The 25,625-nt window shown below is 40.8% G+C and overlaps 1 protein-coding gene across 5 annotated transcripts in view; it reads right to left on the bottom strand.

Annotated features, from left to right (window-relative positions):
- The window catches only part of LOC124120522, a 104,004-nt gene that overhangs the window by 18,070 nt on the left and 60,309 nt on the right, over positions 1-25,625 (bottom strand). The window contains exon 1 of one of the 5 annotated variants that reach the window (XM_046483359.2): positions 15,226-15,533. The exons of 1 other annotated variant lie outside the window; for it this stretch is intronic. The gene's annotated coding sequence lies outside the window, so the exon portion shown is untranslated. Of the gene's footprint in view, positions 1-4,273; positions 4,541-6,468; positions 6,689-15,225; positions 15,534-25,625 lie in introns of those variants that run through there. 3 more of the 5 variants (XM_046483361.2, XM_046483364.2, XM_046483363.2) reach the window with 3 other exon arrangements.

Raw genomic sequence — 25,625 nt, 5'->3', positions numbered from 1 at the left:
AAGAGTTAAGTGTGGTGTTCCTGCGGAAGGCTGTTTTTGATGAAACGCCTTCGAGATCGTGTCAAATTCACATTGATCTATGGAATGCCATTAGGGGGGCTGGAGCGTGTGCGCATCGACGACAGAAAATAATAATACACACTTATTGTAAAGCATATTTGCATATTTTGAGCGGGAAATGGGTTCGACACGTGTCGGGATTATTTCTTATTTCCACCATCGCAATTAGCGATCATCGAATCTCAGAAGGTCTATGGTGTTGGTGTCCGCGCCATGTCATTAATGAAGGAAGGCTGATTGAGGGTTTGTATCTGATTTATGACACTGAGTATATAATCACACGCTATTTCCCCAGCTATTGTTACCATCAACTGTAATTCCAAGAACAGCAACACAGTATATCCTCAAGTATTAACACTCGGTACTGTTCAGTAAATCAGTATTGATACTGCCAACAGCAAAGAATCGACACACATGGCTGACATATTGCCGATGCCACGTTAAATATTCAATATTAACACACACGTCTTTGAAAGGCATAAGGGAGAGAATTTATGGATGTCAACTTCTTTTTTATGAGGAACACAACATCTTTATTGTGGTGTTCCTCATAATAGAGAAGTTGTGTTCCTCATTATAAAGATTTTGTGTTGCTCATAATAAAGAAGTTGTTCCTCATAATAAGGAGTAGTGTTCCTCATAATTAAGAAGTGGTGTTCTTCATAATAAAGAAGCTGTGTTCCTCATATTAAAGAAGCTGTGTTCCTCATAATAAAGAAGCTGTGTTCCTCATAATAAAGAAGCTGTGTTCCTCATAAAGAAGTTGACATCAATAAATTCTATTCCTTATTAACAAACGTCGACAAAAAACATGCAACATATAGTAAGCTACGGTTATAACGAACTCAAAGGGACCACTAATTTTAGTTCGTTATAACCGTAGTTCGTTATAAGCATATTTACAGCATAACTACATCAAATAGTCGGGACAAAAGAGTAAGTTCGTTATATCCGTCAGTTCGTTATAAGCGTGTTCGTTATAAACGTAGTTTACTGTAGATGTAAATGAAACGTGTCCCACTGAAGTCAATCTTTCACCGCATATGATTTGGGACGCTGGAGTGGCCTTTATGTTCGCTTGTGAATCTAAAGACCCGTGTTCGAATCCCAAGTTGTGTTAAAAGAAATTTCCAAGGCCCTGATAGTTCATGTTTGTTTGTTTGTTTGTTTGTTTGTTGTTTAACGCCACTCCACAACATTCCCGCAACATCCGGTCATCTCTAAATAAGTGATTCTGGACCAGACAATCAAGTGGTTGATGTCATGAGCATCGAGCTACGCATCTGTGATACGATGACGTTCAATCAACCAAGTCACACGATCTCTTCTTACAACAAGCATAGGAACAGTGTTACTGGTAACCTATATTCTTACAGAAACCCCACTGGCCTGATATTGCTTGAATATGGCTAGACACGACACAGAAAATTACTTACAAACTAGATTCAATAAAAACTCGACTACTTTCCATATATATTTACAACATCGGGTCTAAACCTTCTGCCTAAAGGTAATCGCGTAATGTATGCGTCATCTATTGACGCTGAACACTCGAACCATCTGACTAACTTCTCAAACAACGATATGGAACATACAAATTTAACCACAACGCTCGTTCAGGGCTGATGACACAAAAAGAGTGTCCCTTCGCAGGAAAATGTAATATCACAACCATGGAGACCGCCAACATCTGTGATGTGGTTCTGGTGAGGAATGTTAATTTGACAAGATGGCCGCTGTAATTATAGTGTAGCGTAGTCCATATGTACGTCGAAATAAACGTTAACGTCTCAGTGATCGCCTCAGTCCAACCGGAACGAGAATTAATTCTTGTAGTATTGTAAGGAAGGTCATAATCTTCGATGTTTGTCTGGGGTCATGGGAGATGTGTGTTCAACATAGGGTTTATGTGCATGTTTAAGTCAATGAATAATTATAGGAGGGTGTGTGGGCAATGTATTGACAGAAGGTCTATAAGAGCCTTACATTAACTAACAGATGGAGAAGCATACGGAAGATTAAACTCACTCCATCCAGAACTGGATACAATAATTTCGTTTACTCCTGGTTGTCGATTGTAAAAAAGGATATCGCACATGACCAATTAGTATTATTCATCACATAAAAACAGTTTCTACTTGGGTAAGCATTACAGTAAACTACGTTTATAACGAACACGCTTATAACGAACTGACGGATATAACGAACTTACTTTGTTGTCCCGACTATTTGATGTAGTTATGCTGTATGTATGCTTATAGCGAACTACGGTTATAACGAACTAAGATTTGGGGTCCCCTTGAGTTCGTTATAACCGTAGTTTACGGTAAATATAAAGGTCAGCTTAAACGTATGGACATCTATATCACTTCGAACAAAAACAGTGCTTACATCTGTAAGCCTTAACTATATACGGTTAACTTGGACGTATGGTAATGTATGTCCCTACGAACGGAATTATATGTATTAGAAATGAATATCAGATTCAACATTGTTTTATGTTTAGAGATGATTTTGTGATACTTGTGACATTAGAAGGTTAATTGTGAAAAAAGATTAATCTCAATTATTTTTATTTAATGTTTCTAGTAGGTAAACTTTAGGTCACAAAATGTATATTCTTTAATGATTCAATTCGTTAGATATATCACCAGTTGCAATACCAACATAATGCTCCAATTCGTAAATAAAATCGTCCATCCTTTCCTCATCTTTAACAAACAAAATTCACGGACATCGTCAATCTGTTGCCACATCGACATCCCCGCGAATAGATCGGCTAGACGTGATATGCTATCTTGGTTAGACAAAGGCTGTGAGTAGATCTGTATTGGATTTCTCTAATTTGTACTTCATTTACAACTTTCATGAAATATTAACAATAGAGAGGATGTTCATTTCATTATCCACCGGCGGGGTACAATAGATTACTCATGGTGTTAATTAGCCTACTCTCGTCACATGTTCATGCATGTTTGGGGCTGTATTCACTTTCTGAATAGCCCTGATGGTGTTTAATAAACACGTGCATACTTAGTGAAACACCTCTGTCTGTCAATTAGATCTTTATCAAAGGACTCCATTAATGAATCGTATATGAGTATTTGAAAAGGGTTACCATGGTAACAAGGGTGAGTTTATACTTATCGTGAATAGCGTGTTATTGCATAACAGCTATGACAAAGATATACGGGAATGGAAATCTATAATAAATATTGATGAATAAAATGAGTTTGAGATAAGGGTTGCCATGGAAACATGTGGGTCTGTTGATCTATATACGTGTATGATGTCCACGTTCTTAACAACCATGATAGTGTATAAAGGGGTGGACATTCGACATCGCATTTTGCATATTGATATCACATCAAACAAATCACTACTTCGAAAATTAAATCATAAAGCTCTAAAATATGTTTTAATGTGGTGTGTTCATCACTGAAGACGAAATCGGCGAGCACAGATTGGGGCTGTTAGCCCAGCAAGTTGAAAGAGGTCCGTTTAGCCTGATCCTCGATGAAACAAGACCCTTACACAAAGTACACGCTTCTAAACTGGGCATACAGTAAACTACGTTTATAACGAACACGCTTATAACGAACTGACGGATATAACGAACTTACTTTTTTGTCCCGACTATTTGCTGTAGTTATGCTGTGTATATGCTTATTACGAACTACGGTTATAACGAACTAAAATTAGTGGTCCCTTTGAGTTCGTTATAACCGTAGTTTACTGTATATGTTATCCACCAGGAGAAAATGGACCTTATAAGTGTTAGGATACAATTGTGCTCAGTGAGTGAGTGAGTGAGTATGGTTTTACGCCGCTTTTAGCAATATTCCAGCAATATCACGGCGGGGTACACCAGAAATGGGCTTCACACATTGTACCCATGTCGGGAATCGAACCCGGGTATTCGACGTGACGAGCGAACGCTTTAACCACTAGGCTACCCGACCGCCCCAATTGTGCTCAGACGTCATAAAGACGTTTGACGTCAACATCCTTCAGTGAAGATAGCCATGTGTGATGTCATGTATCTCTGTAATAAATATGAATTGAAGCTTGTGGGTTGTATTTTCGTGTTCCGAAGATGCTGTAGTATAAAAAATATATATGAAAAGTCAAACTTCTTCACCCATAAGGTGCCTTACCCCATGGTTGGTCACATATGTACTCGCAAATCGGGCGTAGATAACGTTGTACTCACACACATCCCGAAGTCAAACTGAGGGTGTTCTCTTTAAGCAGAAAGGTCATCGCAACTCTGTCGTTAACTGGATATGTCTACCAACGTCCACAGAAACACAATGTTCGTATTTACTCGTGTTTGAACAGCACAGTCAACACTCCCAGGCCGGACAACGGAATTCCTAATGGTCCATTCCTCCTTTCCCCAATGACCAACATTTCTGACTAGAGCACAGGTCATGTGAAATCTTTGAATGAGCAGGAGAGTATTTCTCACTAATTGAACAGAAGACTATCATGTTCCATGACACTTGGGTAGACGCGTGTGACTAGACCAAGACGGCGACGCTCTGAAGACGCGGCGTGCCACTCTGCTAAGCGCTCTTGAGTTCTACCTGCCTCGGCTGTCTGCTAAGTGAGTTTATGTATGAATACCTGGTGTGTATGACATTGCTAGGATTGTAAGAACTCTAGATTCATTCTTCAAAACGTGTTGACTTTCCTAATGTTTTTGTACCAGGTAACAGAAACCTATACCCAGCCATACCTATACGAGCAAGCCAGTGTAGACGACTGGTAAACCTGGGCCCACTTGCACAAAGCGATCTTAGCGCTACAACTATTGTAAGCCTATGTTAAAGTATGGGAGTTACGATCATCTTAGCGCTAAGATCGCTTTGTGCAAGTGGGCCCTGGAGTTTATTGATGAAAGTCCCATAGTTATATATATATATATATACCGTATTTCTTTTTAAAATACAACCTGTATCTTGATACGTTTTCTATCAATAATTAAACTACATTTATGAATTCTGATAAATGTGAAACCTATCCATGCGTCATATCTATATATAAAACCAACATCAAAGGAAAACATTATGAATGGAGGTTTGTGTAATTTTATAAGTTGGAGAGGAATGTTTCTGTACATGAATACCGCATTGATTTTTTCCTGCTGGTGTTAAGGTGGCCAATGCGATGTCATTCAATGTTGTGTCATGTCACACAACAGGGAGGTCCAAGGCTCAAGTAACATTTATACTGCACTGTGAAAATACACAACTATCGATTAATTTCATTATATCTTGTTCCTGACAGATACCACCCCACCTTTGTGACCTACAGCTATCAAGTAATATTAATATTTTACTATCAACAAAAAATATCGATTACTTATATGACTTATTGCCTTAACATGACCCCACCCTTGACATGTTTCATAGTAGTGCCTACTCCCACACAACCACGTACTCATACATACCCCCACACAGGCACCTGTTTGTTGCAATTATGATCAAATAAGAAGCAATGTATTATATCACATAACAAGGTGAGGTGAAATTTGGTTTAACGTCGCGTCAAAGATTATTGCACTTATATAGCGACGTGCATGAACGTGTGTGTGTGGATGCTTGTACTAGTCCGGACTGATGCCGATTTATAGTGCTAGGTCACTGAGATACCATGCCGCAGTTTAACACGAATACCCCACTCAGACACAGTATACTGACTCCTTGTTTTAGCCCCTTAATGCCGAGCGCCAGACAGGGTAACAACAAGTACAATCTTTTAACGTCTTTTTGTATGACGCGGCCCGGGATCGAACCCTGGACCTTCCGCTCTCCGGGCGGACGCTCTACCACAGGACCACGGAGGCGGTCCACATAACAAGGATATGATATTAATACATTACTTCACATATATGAAGGCCTATGAAGTAAATCAAGACATTCCTCTATCTGTGTATGCTTTCACAAATTCTGGTAGATTTTAACTTAATTAATACACCAAACCCTCACATATAATATATATGTATCTTGTGTACTTTATGTAGTGCTTGCTATTACGCGTAACCCCATCATTCTGACTATAAAGCCGGACACTGATGATCGTGCTTGATAACTGACCACCAAGGTATTTTTTGTGTAAATATTATGTATACACATAGACTATCTTTGTTGCTTGATTTCTTTATAGGGAGAGGTATTCAAATAAGCGCTGTCTTGTTTACCGATCCCAATTTCCAGTTGAAATAAAAATGTTTAAACTGCACACACACACACACAGACTCTCTCTCCCTACCCCCCCCCCTCTCTCTCCCCCTCCCCTCTCTCTCTCCCCCCCTCTCTCTCTCCACCACCCTCACACACAACAAGCCCTACCCCCAGTTTTACCAAACTCTCCCATATCAAAAGTAAACAACAATATACTTACGTATTCAAATCGAAAGTAAAACTGTTCAGGATCCAAACCTTCCTTTTCACATCCGAACCAATTTAATCCAAGCGCCAGGACACGTATACCTGTACACGTCTAATGAAGTCACCACACCCCGACACAGCTCCCATCGTTCTTTATAAACGACTCTATGAATACACCACACTCAACACTGCTTTAACAGAATCAGTCACAGGTGACGCCATGTTATCTCACGTTAATTTGCGTGACGCTCCCTCGGAGTCTTCTGAGCTTGGGGGTACAATGAGTTTGGTTTATGAAGCAGATAACCCGTAAAAGGATAAGGGGCCGACATGAAAGCGAGGTGGACTCGCACCGACTGCTGTGACTCGACAGCGGATTAAGATAATCGTGTGATTAGAAGATAACGCCCACCTAAATATATGTTTACATAGCTGTCTGTTTGGGTGGTTTTAGCCCTAAACGGGTGTCACTTTATGATTTTGGCGTAATTAATCTTGTGTTTGGTGTTGTTTTGTTACTTTAAACGACTATTATTTTTCATTTCTATAGTTAACAAGGCGGCTGACTTGACATGAAGTACTCCTTAACGACAACCTTGGTTTATATATTCAGCGTCTACCGTACGAAGGGACAATATCGAAAAACTCCCTTTGAAAGATTATATCAAGTTGAAATCCGTTAGTCAATCCCATTTGTTTATACTTTATACCAGTGTTCCCGAAGGTACCACTTAAGGGTACGTCCTTGCTATGTAACACTAAATATGTGGGGCGGTCGGGTAGCCCAGTGGTGAAAGCGTTCCCTCGTCACGCTGAAGACCCGGGTTCGATTTCCGACATGGGTACAATGTGTGAAGCCCATTTCTGCTGTCCCCGCTGTGATATTGCTGGAATATGGCTAAAAGCGGCGTAAAAAAATACTCACTCACTAAATATGTATCATACAAGTATAAATTTGAAATGGAAATAGTGAGCGAGTGTCGTTTTATGCCGCTTTTAGTAATAAATCCAGCAACATAACAACGGGGACGCAAATTAGGTTCACACATTGTTCCCATGCGGGGATTCGAACTTGGACCGTCGGCATAAGGTGCGAACACTTTCACAACTAAGCTACCCCAACGACCCGTTAAGCAATATTAATGTCTCAATGCCATGAACAGCAATATTCGTGGAAACAGAGCTTCAGGAATTTATTAGTAAACGTGCGTATGAAATGAAATGAAATCTCGCTAGTTCATGCGTCTTCAGTCAAATTTGGTTTCCATCCTTCAAAATAAAAGTAAATGATATATTTAATTCAAGGGCCACATTACACAGATCCTTCAAACGAGCAGAAAGGCGTTCCAAAACCTATCCTCAGAGGAGGCAAGATCAATCCTCCACCCCCTACCCCCCACCCCTCCCCACACACACACACACCACCCCCCCTCCGACCAAGTCATGCTGTCAAGTCTACGCTGGAGAGTATGAATTTTCAAATCATAAGGAGCCCTGTCGTCCAACGAATTACAGAAATCCTCTGTCAAATATTTCTGTTGGATTTATTACACCGGAAGATCCCATCGCCAACAGAGCAGGAATTTTGATATGAGAGCAAACAGGACAGTTCACGTGAGGACATAAGTGTCACGTTTTCCTAACAACTAAAGTCGCGAATAAAAATTTATCAGGGTATGTGTTCCGAGAACTGTCTAAAGATTGAGCCCTTGGATAACCCAGCTGTAAAATAACACCACTTAGATAAATATTTCCCGGACGAGAGACCCCGCCGTTTTATAATATGCCATTGGTGCATGTCGTTGTTTGATGAAAAGGCGATAAATTGAATGCCCTTGAAAAAAAAACATCAACCGGTTTCAATAAAGTTCAAATGTGCTCGTGTGAATACCCCACACATGAGCAAATATAATCCTCGCGTACAAATTTCCGCTGTATAATATATCCTTGATTTCGTGAATAGCCTCGGCGGGCATGAAGTGCCGGCATTGTGGAATGGTAAGAAAGAGTAACGTTTGAATGAACTGAATTCATAATTACTGTTTGAAGATGATGTTTGCGAAGAGACGGTTTCAAAGCAGACACTTCGCGAGCTTTGTTAAAACTCCATCCTTTATGACGACACTAGAATAATCAAAAGGATGGCAAGAACATTTTATCTTCTAAATTTAGAACTCAACTCGTGCGGTCTTAAATATTTTAACGTTTTAAATGTATTGTCATAAAACATGTAGGATGTAGGGCATACCCGTCAGCAAACAGCTGAGTGAGTACATATTGTTTTAGGCCGCATAAGCATGTAGATATTCTCGACCAAGGCAAATGGAATGAAAATATTTGAAAGAATATTGCCCACAGAGACTGGTGTTACATCGACGTATGACAGCAGACACGATTTTGAGAGTAAAGAAAGATTTACACACGCACGCAGGCATAAACCTATTTTTTTAAAGTAAAGTTTTACGTACGCTTTAGCTTGAAAAAATATTATGATAGTGTGGAAAAATGAAATTGTACGATAAAATATCATAAACATGTATTTGAGAAGTAAGTAAGGGTAAGATATATGGATGAACAATTTCTTTATTGTAATTATTATTATTATTATCATTATCATCATCATCATCATCATCGTCGTCGTCGTCGTCGTCGTCGTTGTTGTTGTTGTTATTATTATTATTATTATTATTATTATTATTATTATTATTATTATTATCCTCACTTTGTACTCCCAACTTCTAAATGCCTCTCAAAGAAAGAAGTATTTGAGAGGAAAATTTTAAGGACGTACGCATGCATCGTTCATGAGAGGAAGCGAGTCATTAACCGGTATACATTTACAAAACATTATGATTGTGAGATGATATACTTGCAACCGTTGTTTTGTGGTGTATTCCAATGATTGTAAGAAGAATGTTAGTGAGACTGTTCACACACGTCATTCACAGTTGGAAGAGAGAATAAAAAACCCATCCCACTTGTCCCCGCAGTCAAATAATTACGTTTGCAGAGAGAGTTAAACAAATAGATCTCTACAAGCTTTCCCATTTTTTCTCTCCATCTTAAATTTCTCAAGGCCGAGTAGCTTCCGTTACGAGAGCCAGTCTCCGTAGTGAAGGCGTGGCTGTATCAGTCACCTCGGTGGTGCTGCAACGTTGGTGATGGGCTGGGCTGGAGATGCCATGCAACAGATGACGCAAGGAAAGCGACAGAATCTGTGAATGTAGTCGATCGGTATTGGGTGTGTTGATGGTGAGGGGTAGTCTGTCTTACAGACCCTGATACAAATATATCAAAAACAGCCCATGCAAGTCTATAATGTTTGTCAAGTCTAGATTACTGCAGAAAATGAAGAAATTCTCTTGGTTCCTTTTTATTAAGAAAATCGGACAACTGATTTTTTTTCTGTACGATACGTTTATTTCAGAGACTAGATGTAAGTCTAGGGGAGAGGGTCAAGACAGCAACACACAAAGGATTTTTTGTTCTGTTTTTGTGGGGATACAGTCTCTCTTTCTCTCTCTCTCTCTCCCTATCTCTTTCTCTCTATCTCTCTCTCTCTCCCATCTCTATCTCTCTCCCCTCTCCCTCTCTCTCCCTCTCTCTATCTCTCTCTCCCTATCTCTATTTCTCTCTCCCTCTCTCTCCCCCTCTGTCTCTCCCTCTCTCTCTCTCTCCCCCCCCCCTCTCTCCCTCAGACCTAGTGTCATGTGGGTCTTATTAATTATTCTCTGCATAATCTGAATTAAAATAAGTTTCTTTGTTTTAAAACCTAAAAAAGAGACCAAAAAATGGATTAGTTTCGGAAATGTCGATCAATATCGGTTGTCATGGCTGATGGGTCTGCCTACAACTTGACACTGAGCTGATCGGTTTCGGATCCCTTACGGTTGGAGGACAAAATGCTTCCTCCTGCGTTGTTTTATACATCGGTTTAATCTGTTCAATTTCCTTTCATAAATAACCGTACGATTAACAGCTTAATTGCTGACGGTGATCAGTATTTGTCAAAAAGCAATTAAAGATAATCTACTTCAAAGAGATTAAGCCATTGTGGTTGAAGACAATAGAAGATAACTACCTCGTAAATCTTAATTAAGTGATAGGTTCTTTAAGTAATTCATCAGCCTGTCACTGATGAAGAATGGCCGGAAGATCTCCCCTTTTCTTGAGGTTATCATATGTTAATAGGTTAGGTAAACGTTCCTTTGAAGTTAGCGATGTAAATAAACATGGAGCGTGATTATCGGATGCAGATGGTGTTTCGAGTGGTTAATATTGTTTCTCGTGTACGAATAGTTTGACTCACAGACAACCTTATGCTCAAATGAAAAAAACATATTCAAAACGATGTGTCATTATATTGTCCGAAATATTTATTCAGGTGAGCTAACAAGAGCAGATAGTGAGAGAGCTTTATTTGGCTTGTGTTAATCAAGCTATAACAACAGTTTCACAGGACAGGAATTGTGGAAAAATAAAATATACGTTGCAGTTTCGTTATAAGGCGCGGCTACGTATTCTGAAAATAGATTTACTGTTACTCTTTCTTAATCATTTTGGTTCGGCATCACAGACCTTATCCTTGGTGTTGTAGCATTGTCTCCACACCCTGCCGTCAAGTAGGGGGATATCTCCCTTTTCCGTTCATTAATGCTAAGCATGTTAAACCAAAAAAGAAAACGGAAAAACAGAAACAGCTGAGAGGAGCCTATTACAAATAGCATTGATCACACGAGTATATGATCGAGTGAGTGAGTATGGTTTTACGCCACTTTTAGCAATATTCCAGCAATATCACGGCGGGGGACATCAGAAATGGGCTTCACACATTGTATCCATGTCGGGATTCGAATCCGGGTCTTCGGCGTGACGAGCGAACGCTTTAACCTCTAGGCTACCCGACCGCCCCTACGAGTATATGAATAAAGAAACAGACAGTATGCTGAACTAAAACAGATCATTTCAGATCAGAGAACAAAAAAAATGATTGTTTGTTTGTGTTTAACGCCGCGCGCAGCAATATTCAAGCTATTTGACAGCGGTCTGGAAATATTCGAGTCTTGACCAGACCATCCAGTGATTGATATCATGAGTATCGATCTATGTAACTGGGATACGATGACATGCATCAACCAAGTCAGCGAGGCTGACCACTCTATCCCGTTAGTGGCCTCTTACGACCAGCAAAGAAAAATGAAACAGAACAGACCAGATCAGACAATCGAACAGAACACAGCAGACAATCTAACAGACCAGATCAGACAATCGAACAGATCAGAGCAGACAATCTAACAGATCAGAGCAGACAATCTAACAGACCAGAGCAGACAATCGAACAGATCAGAGCAGACAATCGAACAGATCAGAGCAGACAATCTAACAGACCAGAGCAGACAATCGAACAGACCAGAGCAGACAATCGAACAGATCAGAGCAGACAATCAAAAAGACCAGAGCAGACAATCGAACAGATCAGAGCAGACAATCTAACAGACCAGATCAGACAATCGAACAGATCAGAGCAGACAATCGAACAGACCGGATCAGACAATCGAACAGAACACAGCAACGGCCAGAACCAAACAGTGCACTGAGAGTAATGTTAGTGTTCACACCGAATGTGGGAAGACTCATATATGAAACCAGCACTCCCCCATTGAGAGTACAGACCTAACACGATCACTACACGTGTCTTATCTCCCCACATACAAGGAAAGCCTATGCACAGACTGCCTCTTTACTTAACACACCATGCCATTACACAACCAATAAGACACTGCCTTCTTCACGACTGTAAGCCTTCCCTGCTCCACGAGACAGACCTTCACATACAGTTGGTTGGTTTGTTGTTTAACGCCGCACTCAGCAACATTCCAGCTATACGACGGCGGTCTGTAAATAATCGAGTCTGGACCAGACAATCCAGTGATTGATATCATGAGCATCGATCCACGCAGTTGGGATCGATGACATGCATCAACCAAGTCAGCGAGCCTGACCACCCGATCCCGTTAGTCGCCTCTTACGACAAGCATAGTCGCCTTTTAGGGCAAATATGGGTTGCTGAAGACCTATTCTACCCCGGATCTTCACGGGTACCTTCACATACAGAGTAACATGTAGACCAACACCTATTCAATGAAAACATGTCTTTAAAATATATATTTTTTTAAACCGAAAAATCTTTCCTCATCTGCTGTTTTCATTCAACCAAACTAGACTTGGTTAGTTTGATCAAGACTTGCCAAGGCTTTTAGTAAAAAAATACCAAAAAACTATAAAATTCAGTCATGGAGCGGGACGAGGTAACATACACACTTTATTAAAAAGTAATCCAACATTTCAGGAAGCGTGTATAATAATGATACATCCAGCTCCTCAGAGGCTCATATATCAAAAAGGTTGTCAGAATTTCAACTTTAAAATGCAAACCTGTTCATTGCAATGTGACATCACCTGTCACCAGGTGGACGAGAGTGAACTGGAATTGTCCCCTGCTGTTTTAATGTATGTACGTTTCTTTATGTCCCATATAACAGTCGCTTGGCTCGAAATGGGAACAATGCATTGCAAAATAACTCCAAATCGGCACAGTCTATTAAATGTCAATACGGTACGCGGCAATGAATACCCTGTGCCCAACAATATCTGCTGTTTGTTATTTTTATTCCCATCACTAGGAAAAGTTGTTTAAGAAACTATCATGTTGTTATGTATACAAGTTGACGTCTTGGACGGTGGCACCAGCAAAGCTATAGCTATTCAAAGAGGGCGGTCTCAGATATCAACCGGTGGTTGATAGTGTGAGCGACAACTGGAGTCCACGTGTAAGATGGCACACAATCAACGACAACATACGTGACAACGTATTGTCCCTGGTGGTCATTTGTTTCATATCCAACAGCATTAAGTTCATATTCAACAGCAATGAGTTTCATATTCAACAGCAATGGGTTTCATATTCAACAGCAATGGGTTTCATATTCAACAGCATTAAGTTCATATTCAACAGCATTTCGTTTCATATCCAACAGCACTAAGTTCATATTCAACAGCAATGAATTTCATGATCAACAGCATTTCGTTTCATATCCAACAGCAATAAGTTCATATTCAACAGCAATGAGTTTCATATTCAACAGCATTAAGTTTCATATCCAACAGCATTAAGTTTCATAACCAACAGCATTAAGTTTCATAACCAACAGAATTAAGTACAACATACACATTCAACAGCATTAAGTTTCATATTCAACAGAAATAAGTTTCATATTCGACAGCATTAAGTTTCATTTTCAACAGCATTGTGTCACATTCAACAACATTACGTTCATCCAAACACACTTACGTAAATTCAAAAGATATGATAGTGTCTATATTGCAACAAAAGCCCAACTTATTCCAACTGACTCTCGTATATCAAGACATCAACAAAACAGTTAAACCACGCCCCGCATGGCTTGCTTGAGTGACATAAAAGACCCCGAGCTGAGTCGAGTAAGACATTTATAGATGTCAGCTTCTGAATTAATAAACACAAGTGTTTCGGAGCTAACTGATTTTTTTCACGGAAACCTGAGAATCAACGTTCATAGGTTAAACTTCACTTATTAACAGGTCATCAATTATACAAATATTTCTCAAATTCACCTACACGGACAACCGATTCAAGGAAAATTATCTGTACATGAATCCAAATTGCAAGTAAGTTCAACAGGTTGTTAATATAGTTTTGATGCGATATTTTGAGGTTTGCTCTTGCCACTAAATATCATTGGCTGTGGGTTCGAATCCCATATTTACCCATTACGATACTTGGTTTGTCAGCACCAAACTCACAAATTCCACCCAAAAAGGTTGCGTTTTGAACCTTCGCATTTTTTTCACATATTAAATCACAACTGGAATTGTTAAATGAGTCTTCGCATCACATCACTCGCACACTGTAGGGATTTTGTTTCAGCATCTATTTACAAAGTGCCTGAAGTTATCGCATAAGGTCTCTCACACAGCAACAGTCTACAACCACCTGTGAAAATATTGATCGACCGAACTGAAATGCGAACGCAATCAGCACCCCACATTCAGCTGGTTCTTGAAATCGACGCCTGATCCCCCGTGCTTTAAGATAGGGAAATGTAACACGCTGGTGTTATAAACATTGTATATATGCTAATGACATGGTAGGCCTACTGGCTGGGCTATCATGGACCCATTCAACACTGTGGCAACCCATGAATGCAACGGTTACCCAATACATACAGTGGAGTATGACTGTCACAGCGCTGTCACAGAAACATGTCACAGCTGCCCATCTGTGATGCTGTGATAAAGAGGGATAAAGACATGTCCTCTTTTACGTGACACTTAAGTTAGAAACTTGAGACGATTTTCCCAACCCGAATTTAAATTTTATATAACATCGAGGTATGTTCCGAATATTGACCGTCACAGTTCGTCCCCCAAATTACTTATCATGACAAACTCACGTGCTTTGTCAGTTGTAAATGACATATGCATATAAAATTATATATAAAACCTGAATACATATAATAATATAAGCATTAGTCGAACATTTTGTACATTTGGTCATTAAACGTAGGACATCAGGTATATCAGTAAAAAGCATGACAGCGATATGGAGTTTTAGAGGATATTATTCAACTTTAACAGGTGACAAGCATCACATCTGAACAAATCTCAGATAATTATGTTTTCTGATAGAACGTTTAAGTGAACTCATGTTTGTGATTCAAAACGCACTTACCTACCATACACATATATATCCAATGAATATCCAGTTTATGAGCGTACAGTCCACTTTTCTGAACACGCTTGACAGTCCGGTGTTAAATCCTTGAGCGGCGGGATGGTGTGTAGCGCTCTCTAGCTTCCTCGACTAAACTGTCACAGCTCTTTGCCTCACCTATACCCTAGCCGTGATATGTCTGCCATTCAAAATCACCCACCCGGGTCACCGAGGCATAAAATCCTTACCCTCGGGCAATCTAGCTGAGGGTGATAACGAACTGTAGCTTATTGCAGCTTTCTCGTCTGCAAACAGCCAGCAGCGAAAATAGAACCCACGTGATGAGCTCTCTAGCCAATCAGATTCCTGTGCTGAAAACGAGGCGGGGCTTTCACGGATCAACGCTTCCTGACCTAGATATCATCGTTTTATACCATGAGTTCAACGCTTCTGATTTCCTTGACGAAACCGTTTGATATTTTCTGATTGCATAAACAGAAGGTAGAATGTATTAAGAAATCTCGACTCGAAAACTCAGAATGTTTTTAGAGTGTTTGAAAATGATATATTTTACAAGTTGAAGTTACAAAGGGAAGTAACTGCCGTACGTCATGTATACTTGCGCTCTCGTTGAATACAAATGAGTTTGATAGCAGACAAACTCGAAGCCAGAGATTGTCCTATATACAGTGTGGCTGGCAATCAAAATTCAGACTGAACATAAGGGATGGTTGTCTTCCATCAGCTCATGGAAACTGACGCTATTCTCATAGCTAGGACCTACCGGCAAAATATTTCAACATAATATTTGGTGTAATGAAATCGTGAGTTTTCCTCAGGGCCATATTCATGACTAATTTCCCCGTGAATCAGAACATAATTAAAAGCTTTTTAAAACAACTCAAGAAGATATTTCACCTTAAGAAACACATGGTCGGCATACACTACCCCTCTCAGTGCCAAGGCTCTGCATATCACTATGTTTTCGCTACATGCTCGGCTACTTCTCTAGGAAACATTAACCGAATAATATATTTACACAGCAAGGAAAGGCAAATTTGGTCAACTCAAAGCTGCATTCTTTCCGCTTAAATTTGTGTTTCTAACGTTAATGCCAATTATTGAATTTTCAAATACAGTGACTTTGACGACTAATCCGTCATTAAAAAAACACTTAAATCTAACAGCGGATTAACATGACGTAGTTTGTAATTAGTAATAGCGATTAAATTGACTGTTCAGATCTGTATGCCTACAATGTTTAAAATTTTGAAATTTTATTTTTTACAAACCTTTTTTACGAAGGATAGCTAAACACTTGTTTCTGCTTTTAAGAAGCGGGGTGAGTCAAGTGCGATTAAACGAGTAATAAAATAGATAAAAATATAGTGAAATAGACCAGAAACTCTACTGACAGAGATAAAGATATAGTGATAGAGATAAAAAAAATATATAGTGATATAGATAAAAAGATAAAAAATATAGTGATATGGATAAAAAGATAAAAAATATAGTGATATGGATATACAGTGAAAAAGTATAGTGACAGAGATAGAGATATAGTGATAAAGATAAAAATATATAGTGAAATGGATAAAAAATATACAGTGATATAGATAAAAAATATATAGTGACAGAGATAAAACGTATATAGTGATAAAGATGAAAATATATAGTGATTTTGTCATCGGTGAAGAATTCATGACCGGAATATGTTATTCTTTGGTTTTTCGTTGGTGGAATAAGAAACAGTAAGACAACTTTCAACAAGAGTTTGATTCTTATGTAATACAAATGAACTCTTTAACACGCGAATACAACTTAGGAATCGCACAAAGCATCCACGATCCCTTGAGGCAGCTTTGAAATCTACATGGATGTCAATATCACTTAACAGTCAATTACATCTGTCACCAAGGTCAATGACAATACAATACCCCGCCCACTCAAAACAATCAGACATATTTACCTTGTATTTTATACCCCAGAGTCAGAAAACGAAACCTTATGTCAAATCTCTTGCGTAAAGATCTCAGAGGCTCATTTAGAGCATCGTCTGTTAATTTCATGGTTCATTAAGACTGGCGTTTTGTCCAGTAGTACAAATGTAGATTTCAAGTGCAATTAACCACCCATGTACATTTCAAGATTCTGGGTTGTGTGTGTTTGTCAAGGTAACAATGAGACAATGTCAGGTTTGCTTGTGTTACGAGAAGGTAATGAGGTTGCAGATCTATTCTTATCTCACGCACCTGGGCTACTAGCCATGGAGGTATTAGATGGGGTTAAAATCGTTTACTTTGTAGGAGGCCCGGAGATGAAGTAGATGATTGCGGCATTTGTAGTCTGTGGGGACAGATTCCACCACATTGATGTGTTGCCATACAGGGCCCGTGTTCCGGGATGAGTGAGTGGGTTTGATTTTACGCAGCTGTAATACATACTGGGGGGAGGAGGGGAGAGGCAGAGAGTGTTGGCCAGGACGACCTAGACTTACATCAAGTCTCTGAAATTAACATATCTTACAGAAAAAAAACAGTTATTAAATTATCGTAATAAAATATAAAAAAAAGAGCCTAGAGATTCTCTTCATTTTCAGACACTGCAGTAATCTAGACTTGCCAAACACTATAGACTTGCATGGGCTGTATTGGATATATTTGTATCAGGGTCTGTATGACAGAAACTCTCAGGAGTGATGCTGACGAACACGGTCACCCATCCAACTACTCTCCGCCTCCAACGAATTAGCGATCTGTAGGCTGTACACGGGGTACGTGCCACCGCCTATTAACCCTGAGTGAGTGAGTGAGTGAGTTGGGTTTAACGCCGCTTTTAACAGTATTCCAATTATATCGCGGCGTGTCAGCTTAATGTGGGAGGAAAGCCCGAAGTGATGCAGGTCTCAGACGTTTACCACTTCGGTGAAACCCACGAGCACGGGTATGGTGCTGACAAACCTAGAAACATAATCGGGGCGAACCCGGATTCGAACCCACGATCATAGGTTTCTGGCGTGCCCAAGGGACGCAACTCTGCAGAGCGAATCGCGGCGCCTTAGACGACTGGGCTACCCGTGCCCCCTATTAACCCTGAACTTATACATGTATGTGTGAAACTGCTAAAACGACGACGATCCAGAAGAACCATCGGCAACCAATCTTAATGTCATTTGAAGATAATTTTCCTTTCCTTGCAACAACCTTTCCTGTCATTGACAGTGGGGTAGAATAGGTTTTCAGCAACCCATGCTTGCCGTAAAATGCGACTATGCTTGCCGTAAATGGCGACTAACGGGATCGGGTGGTCAGGCTCGCTGACTTGGTTGATGCAAACAAATAAACAAACAAACAAACTATATACGCCCATGAAGAAACGTCAAGGTGACTCAGAGCGTGCTGCTAGTTTTATACATAAATAATATGCAGCTTGTGCATGTAAAATATGTAAATAATAATAATTGCCCAAGTGCAATGTTGCATAACGATATCGTTGATATCGTTGGCTATACGTAGTATTAAAGTATATGCTTACGTGACCATGAATTTGTGTGAATTGAGCATTCTCTCGGAACTAGTAGGGCGTGGCGTGTATGTCTGTCCGTTGTAGCAGAACAGTAATATTGTAGATGGGATGTCACAACATAAACGTTTGTTGTGTGCTGCAAGCTCTTAAAGCAGGGTCATAACCTAAACGCTTACATATGACAGCTGATTGCATACTTGTATGCAGCGGATCACAATTGTGCATATTCGCACAACAAAGTGCTGTGCAATGTTGACGTAGTAATGACGTTCCTGCAGTCGTGGAACTAGATATACGACTCTGTCTACACCGGCAGCAGGCCCAGTCGTCTAAATTAACTGATACAGAGTTGCGTCCCTTAGATGTACTAGGATTCGATGAAGGCTTTAACGTAAGTGGTAAGACCTGCATTACTTGGCAACCACTTCGGAAGCCAGAAGGAATATATATATATCAGTGAAGGCTAAAAACAGTCGCTGAAACACTGCAAACCTAAGGTTCAAAACACAACTATGATACCCGTATGAAAAAAACATGACCATCGAATACCCACGTCTTGTTTGTTTCCTGCTAGCCATTATCTAACATGGGTGTATACTTTCTTTTGCCCGTCAGTATAGTTACCACATAATACTGAAAGTACAATATGTGACTTAATCTGCTGACGTGAAACGTTCTTCTGATCACAACAACAAACATTAATAACTATTTCTCAATGTTCCCTCATTTATGTTGGTCAGTATATGTCAGACGCGCCATATTGTGCAAATCAGTCAGAACATCAATAGCATACATTGGGGAATTGGTCCGTTATGAATCGGCAGACCAAAACAATTTCCATTATTTCAAAACATGTCAGTATTCTTTACATATTCATAGCCATAATGTGATACTGGCCATTAATAAACATTATAATATATATATTTAGTATTGTGCATATACTAGGGTTTAAACGGAGGGTCGTCAGTTGTGAATACAAATAATTTCGTTGATCATCTATTTTAGCATATGAAAGAGTGTGCCTCATATCTATGCAAATTAACGTAGCAATTATGTCGATAAAATGACTAGTATCATCATACTGGTTATTGAATTGGGTTTTTTAAATATGGAAATAATTATTAACGCCAGTACACAATAAATGGTAAAAACACGGACTAATTCATTATTAATATATATTAGATTAATCCTTCGTTGAATGTCCCAAAAATTGAAAATATAATAATTTTCTGAATTAAAACTATTAAAAAATTAATTAAAAATATACGCTTTGTCACAGTGAATTGACAAAATGCGTTTAGGTTGGAGTTTCAAGTGCATGTCATGTCATACACCCGTGCACAAGGCGTAATCGTTTAGATTTACACACAACAAAAGAACTTATCTTGTAAACATGTTAAAAAAAGTGTAAATTTGTTTTTCCACAGTCAAAGATACAGAACAAACATCTTCACGTCATTATTTCAAAGTCAATGACCAGAATCGTGTTTTGGCATTTTCAATTAAGGAGATAGGCATGTCCATTCTGACTCATACAAAACTCATTACTGGCAGTCGAAATGACCAGTGAGCCGTTGCAACAATATTTCTCCACCCACTACGACTAATTAAGGGTCTCCCAACTTACATGGCATGTCCCCCTCCCTAAACGTAATTCCTGACCCCTTAAGAAATTATTTGTCAACAATAATGACCTTTCACCTGCATAATAGCATGCTTTCTCTGCGAATCAACACCACGCAGTTTTCCCCTACCCTCAGGGGTTTACCAATCCCCCAAACCACCACCCCGACCCCCCCCTAATGTCGTAACCCCGGGTGACGTATCCTGTTCACAGGCCACAGCCAACGCGATGGTGCGTTGTACTGAAACTTAATTACGTGCATTCACGGAGGCGGGGGAATATCTGCGAGCAAGTTTGAAGGATAATACAATTCCGGGTGTGACAAAAAGAAGTTGTCGGGTTGATAGTATCTCGCGATGACACCGTGTCGGCTAAGACTCAATTATCAGCTGAGAATCTGACTTTATAAAAGATAGCTGTGAGGGTAATAGTATTGAGATTGGATAATGGAACGGGCTTTGGCGACAATAGTGCATTTAATGGTATCGTGTCAACGACAGATTAGTGCTTATTTGATAAAATCAAGTATCTATGCGAGATAGTTGTCAGGAAAATGTGTTTTAGATCTGATAAGAAAAGTACAGTGAAAACCAACATGGGGTATATGAGGATTGGTTAAATCTATTGTTAGCAGGGTGGTCGACAGAACGGAGCATGAGTTTATTCAGTACATAAAATTGATACATTACAGACAAACTAACCACGTCTTTTACCCAAACAAAAAACTGTTTTCAGCTTCTTACTTTGGGGTATTGCACCTGTTTTCTGAATGACCCATTCTTCCGAAAGAGTATCAATTAAAAGAAATATATATTATGTCCTTCAAAGGCTATTACAGATGAATTTGTTCAATTGTGTGAATTCCATGAAACAGGAACGAGTTTTCTTCTCCATATTACATTAACCGACCATCAGTTTTCAAATGACCAAGTTTTCAAATGAAGAACCTTATCTGCCCTGCGTTCTTATTGCTGTTGTCCCATTCTTTGTGCATCTAAATAGACAACTAGTGTATATTTTGCCGTCATGTCATAAAACAATAGTGAGTGAGTAAGGTTTTACGCCGCTTTTAGCAACATTCCAGCAATATCACGGCGGGGGACACCAGAAATGGGCTTCACACATTGTACCCATGTCGGCAATCGAACCCGGGTCTTCGGCGTGACGAGTGAACGCTTTAACCACTAGGCTACCCGACCGCCCCCATAAAACAATAGACCTCTGTAAACTCCATATGGTATGGTCATAGCCTTCAGTCCTTCAGTGAATAATGTTACAAAAATCAAAGCAAAATAGTTTTCTAAACGGCTACGTAGCCATTAACAAAGATTTGAAGGCCTCCCCCCCCCCCCCCCCCCCCCAAAAAAAAAAAAAAGAACCCCTAAAAACCCAACCCAACCCTAACCCACGCCATCTCACCCCACCCCACTACACTGCCCTAATTCCTCTTTGTCCATGGTGGCGAAACGTTAAAGGGAGTCGGTGATCAGGCCGGTGTATTGAGACATCCCTACCCCCAACCACCCCCTCACCACCAGGTAGACTGGGATATCTGTGTGCGACTGAGGGAGGGATACATTGAATCGCTAATGTCAACTCGGGATTATTTTCGCATTAATTTCCTTGACATTAGATACGAAAATGACAACCTGTTGTCACACTATTACTAACTGGCAGGCTGGAGTTTTTACTGGTCACGCACTGGGATTTGTTTTACGATTATGTGTTTCAAAATGAGAAGCCTCGAGTCTACCCTGGTTCTACAAGTCAGCAGGGAGTAGGAGCTGGGGAAATACCCTAAGTACGTGAGGGTACCTAGGTACTGGTGTGTGTTTGGGGGTGGGTGGGGTGGGTATGTGGGGTTTTGTGGTATGTGGGTTGTGTGTGCGGGTGTGGGTTTTGTGCGCGGGTGTGGGTTGTTTGTGCGGGTTGGTATGTGGAGTTTTGTGGTGTGTAGGTTGTGTGTGCGGGTGTGGGGTGTGGGTTGTGAGTGCGGGTGGGAATGTGGGTTTTGTGGTATGTGGGGTGTGGGGTGCGGTTTGTGTGTGCGGGTGTGGGGTGTGTGTGCGGGTGGGTATGTGGGGTTTTGCGGTATGTGGGTAGTGTGTGCTGGTGTGGGGTGCGGGTTGTGTGTGCGGGTGGGTATGTGGGGTTTTGTGGTGTGTGGGTAGTGTGTGCTGGTGTGGGATGCGGGTTGTGTGTGCGGGTGGGTATGTGGGGTTTTGTGGTATGTGGGTTGTGTGTGCGGGTGGGTATGTGAGGTTTTGTGGTGTGTGGGTTGTGTGTGTGGGTGTGGGGTGTAGGTTGTGTGTGCGGGTGGGTATGTGGGGTTTTGTGGTGTGTGGGTAGTGTGTGCTGGTGTGGGATGCGGGTTGTGTGTGCGGGTGGGTATGTGGGGTTTTGTGGTGTGTGTGTGTGGGTGTGGGGTGTAGGTTGTGTGTGCGGGTGGGTATGTTGGATTTTGTGGTGTGTGTGTGTGGGTGTGGGGTGTAGGTTGTGTGTGCGGGTGGGTATGTTGGATTTTGTGGTGTGTGTGTGTGGGTGTGGGGTGTAGGTTGTGTGTGCGGGTGGGTATGTTGGATTTTGTGGTGTGTGTGTGTGGGTGTGGGGTGTAGGTTGTGTGTGCGGGTGGGTATGTTGGATTTTGTGGTGTGTGTGTGTGGGTGTGGGGTGTAGGTTGTGTGTGCGGGTGGGTATGTTGGATTTTGTGGTGTGTGTGTGTGGGTGTGGGGTGTAGGTTGTGTGTGCGGGTGGGTATGTTGGATTTTGTGGTGTGTGTGTGTGTGTGGGGGGGGGTGTAGGTTGTGTGTGCGGGTGGGTATGTTGGATTTTGTGGTGTGTGTGTGTGGGTGTGGGGTGTAGGTTGTGTGTGCGGGTGGGTATGTGGGGTTTTGTGGTGTGTGTGTGTGGGTGTGGGGTGTAGGTTGTGTGTGCGGGTGGGTATGTGGGGTTTTGTGGTGTGTGTGTGTGGGTGTGGGGTGTAGGTTGTGTGTGCGGGTGGGTATGTGGGGTTTTGTGGTGTGTGGGTTGTGTGTGCGGGTGTGGGGTACAGACACACACACACACACACACACACGTCGCCGTATAATGTATAAGTGCATTAATCTTGGACGCGTCTCTATCTTATTATATAGGTTTAGGTATATCTGCATCAACTTAAAAATAACACTACATTTGATGAGGATGCATCCCGCATCACTGTGACTCTCCGGTGATGGGGAACTTTATTTTACTTAAATCAGCAGTTTTAGCTTCCCCCTGTTGGGTTGGGAATTCCTAGCATGCCGAGCTGCAGTGTGAGTGACCCCAGGTGTTGACAGGGGGGTGAGGTGGCCCTGGGAATACCCCACACCCCAGTGACGAATGTGTCACAGTCTTGGCAGCAGGCGCTCACGCAACCCGATATCCTGCACGGGCCCCGCTTCCGTTTGCGCGGACGCAGTTGATGTTTCAACAGCCATACCCGGTAATCCGGGAACCCGTCTTTCGGAGTATTATTGAAGGAAACTTCTATAGTGTGGACATTAATTATCCTTCTTTCAGTGGCATTTAGACGTTGGTGTGATAAAGGTGTTAGGATCTACACCGTAACCACGCTTATTGTAATAAAGAAGTTGTTCATCCATAGAACTTGACTTACTTCATTAATTATCCTGTCGGTGTCAGTATGGGTTCGTTGGGGAACAATTTTTCTCTGTGTGCATGCTTGCGTGCGTGCGTGCGTGCGTGCGTGCGTACGTTCGTACGTACGTGCGTGTTATAATTATAACGAGCGTTGACATGCGGCTATCGTTGACATGCAGTCGTTAATAAAATACACATAACAAACAAATAATCGTGTTTTTCATTTAAAAACCCCCAAAACAATTGCAAATGTTATTAAAGGTATAACCTGTTGAATATTTGAAAGATGTCACTGATATGAATGTCTTCAAAACTTTGCGCATCTAATCAATAATATATCACTAGAAGACCATCCAACCTCCTGTAGCACAATTAACCGACACGTGTTAAGGTGGTATGACTTTAAAGCAGCAAAGATCTGTTCACGTTGTAATGTACAAGCCGTAAACCACGCCCCCTTTCCCGTGCAACAGGTGCCGAGATGAGCGAGGCAGTCGTGTTTGTCCGTGCAGCTGGATCAGGTCAATTTCAGAAATATACAAGCCGTCGGCACTGTTTGATACGCTCGTCAAACCACAAGTGCAGGTGTTGCTCGTGAATATCGTGTTTGTGGAGCAATTTGCACCAACTTGCAACCAGCATGTATATTTCAACCTGTCAGGTTGAGTGTGAACACGTCGTACGTTGTAGCTTAGGTGATTGAAATTTAAGGGAAATGCTATGAGACTTGATAACACGGTTCAATGGTGCGTGAATATTTTTTACACAACTGATTCAACATCACGCAAGAAAAACCCGCCCTGCAGCATAGATACTGCACGTGAGCTACAATACACATGCATTTCAGAATGTTAATGTGGTATTGAAAACTCCGCGAATAGAATCCAATTTAATATCAGCTATTTTTATTTCCGCTTTAATTCAACGGCCTTTACAATTTCACAAGATATTTTAGTTACTGTCGATTGCTTATCTGTTCGTGTTCATCCGATAATAAAGTACTTCCTTGTCAATTAAGTTTGAAAATAAGCATGTTAGAGCACATTTCAAGATGGGCGATTTTTATGATTTGTTTTGTGCGTTAAGGTATAGTTTTGAAATATATTTTTTTTAATCCATGGTTAAATTGCTTGTGAGATCATTTCAATTTAAAGACAAATTATCTTGAGATTATCCGTCTGTTTTCTTTCATCTTCTTGTCTTGAAATGATCATGTTATTTTTATCAGGAGTGAGATGTATTAGATTATTAATCATCAATTAATCTGTCTTCAGATACGTTGCAGTAGTGAGCGAGTGAGTGAGTTAGGTTTAACGCCGATTTTAACATGATTGCAGTTATATCACAGCGTACGTTGCAGTAGATCAAGTGACATTGAATTTGTATTGTTATTTCAAAATGTAACCGATTTTTATACATGATACGGCATCACGGGGCCCAGTTAGTCTGAGGCGTCGCAATTCGCTGTGCAGAGTTACCGCCCCTGTGCTCGCCAGAATCCGATAATCGTGGGTTCAAATCCCAGTTCGCCACACTTAAGTTTCAAGGTATGTCAGCACCATACCCGTGCTCGTGGGTTTCATCGAAGTGGTAAACGTCTGAGACCAACATCACTTCGGGCTTTCCTCCCACATTAACCTAACAC

Source organism: Haliotis rufescens, unplaced genomic scaffold, assembly GCF_023055435.1.
Source record: "Haliotis rufescens isolate VD_foot unplaced genomic scaffold, xgHalRufe1.0.p SCAF_100, whole genome shotgun sequence".
Taxonomy (NCBI): domain Eukaryota; kingdom Metazoa; phylum Mollusca; class Gastropoda; order Lepetellida; family Haliotidae; genus Haliotis; species Haliotis rufescens.
This window is presented reverse-complemented; position numbering and strand designations above follow the sequence as displayed.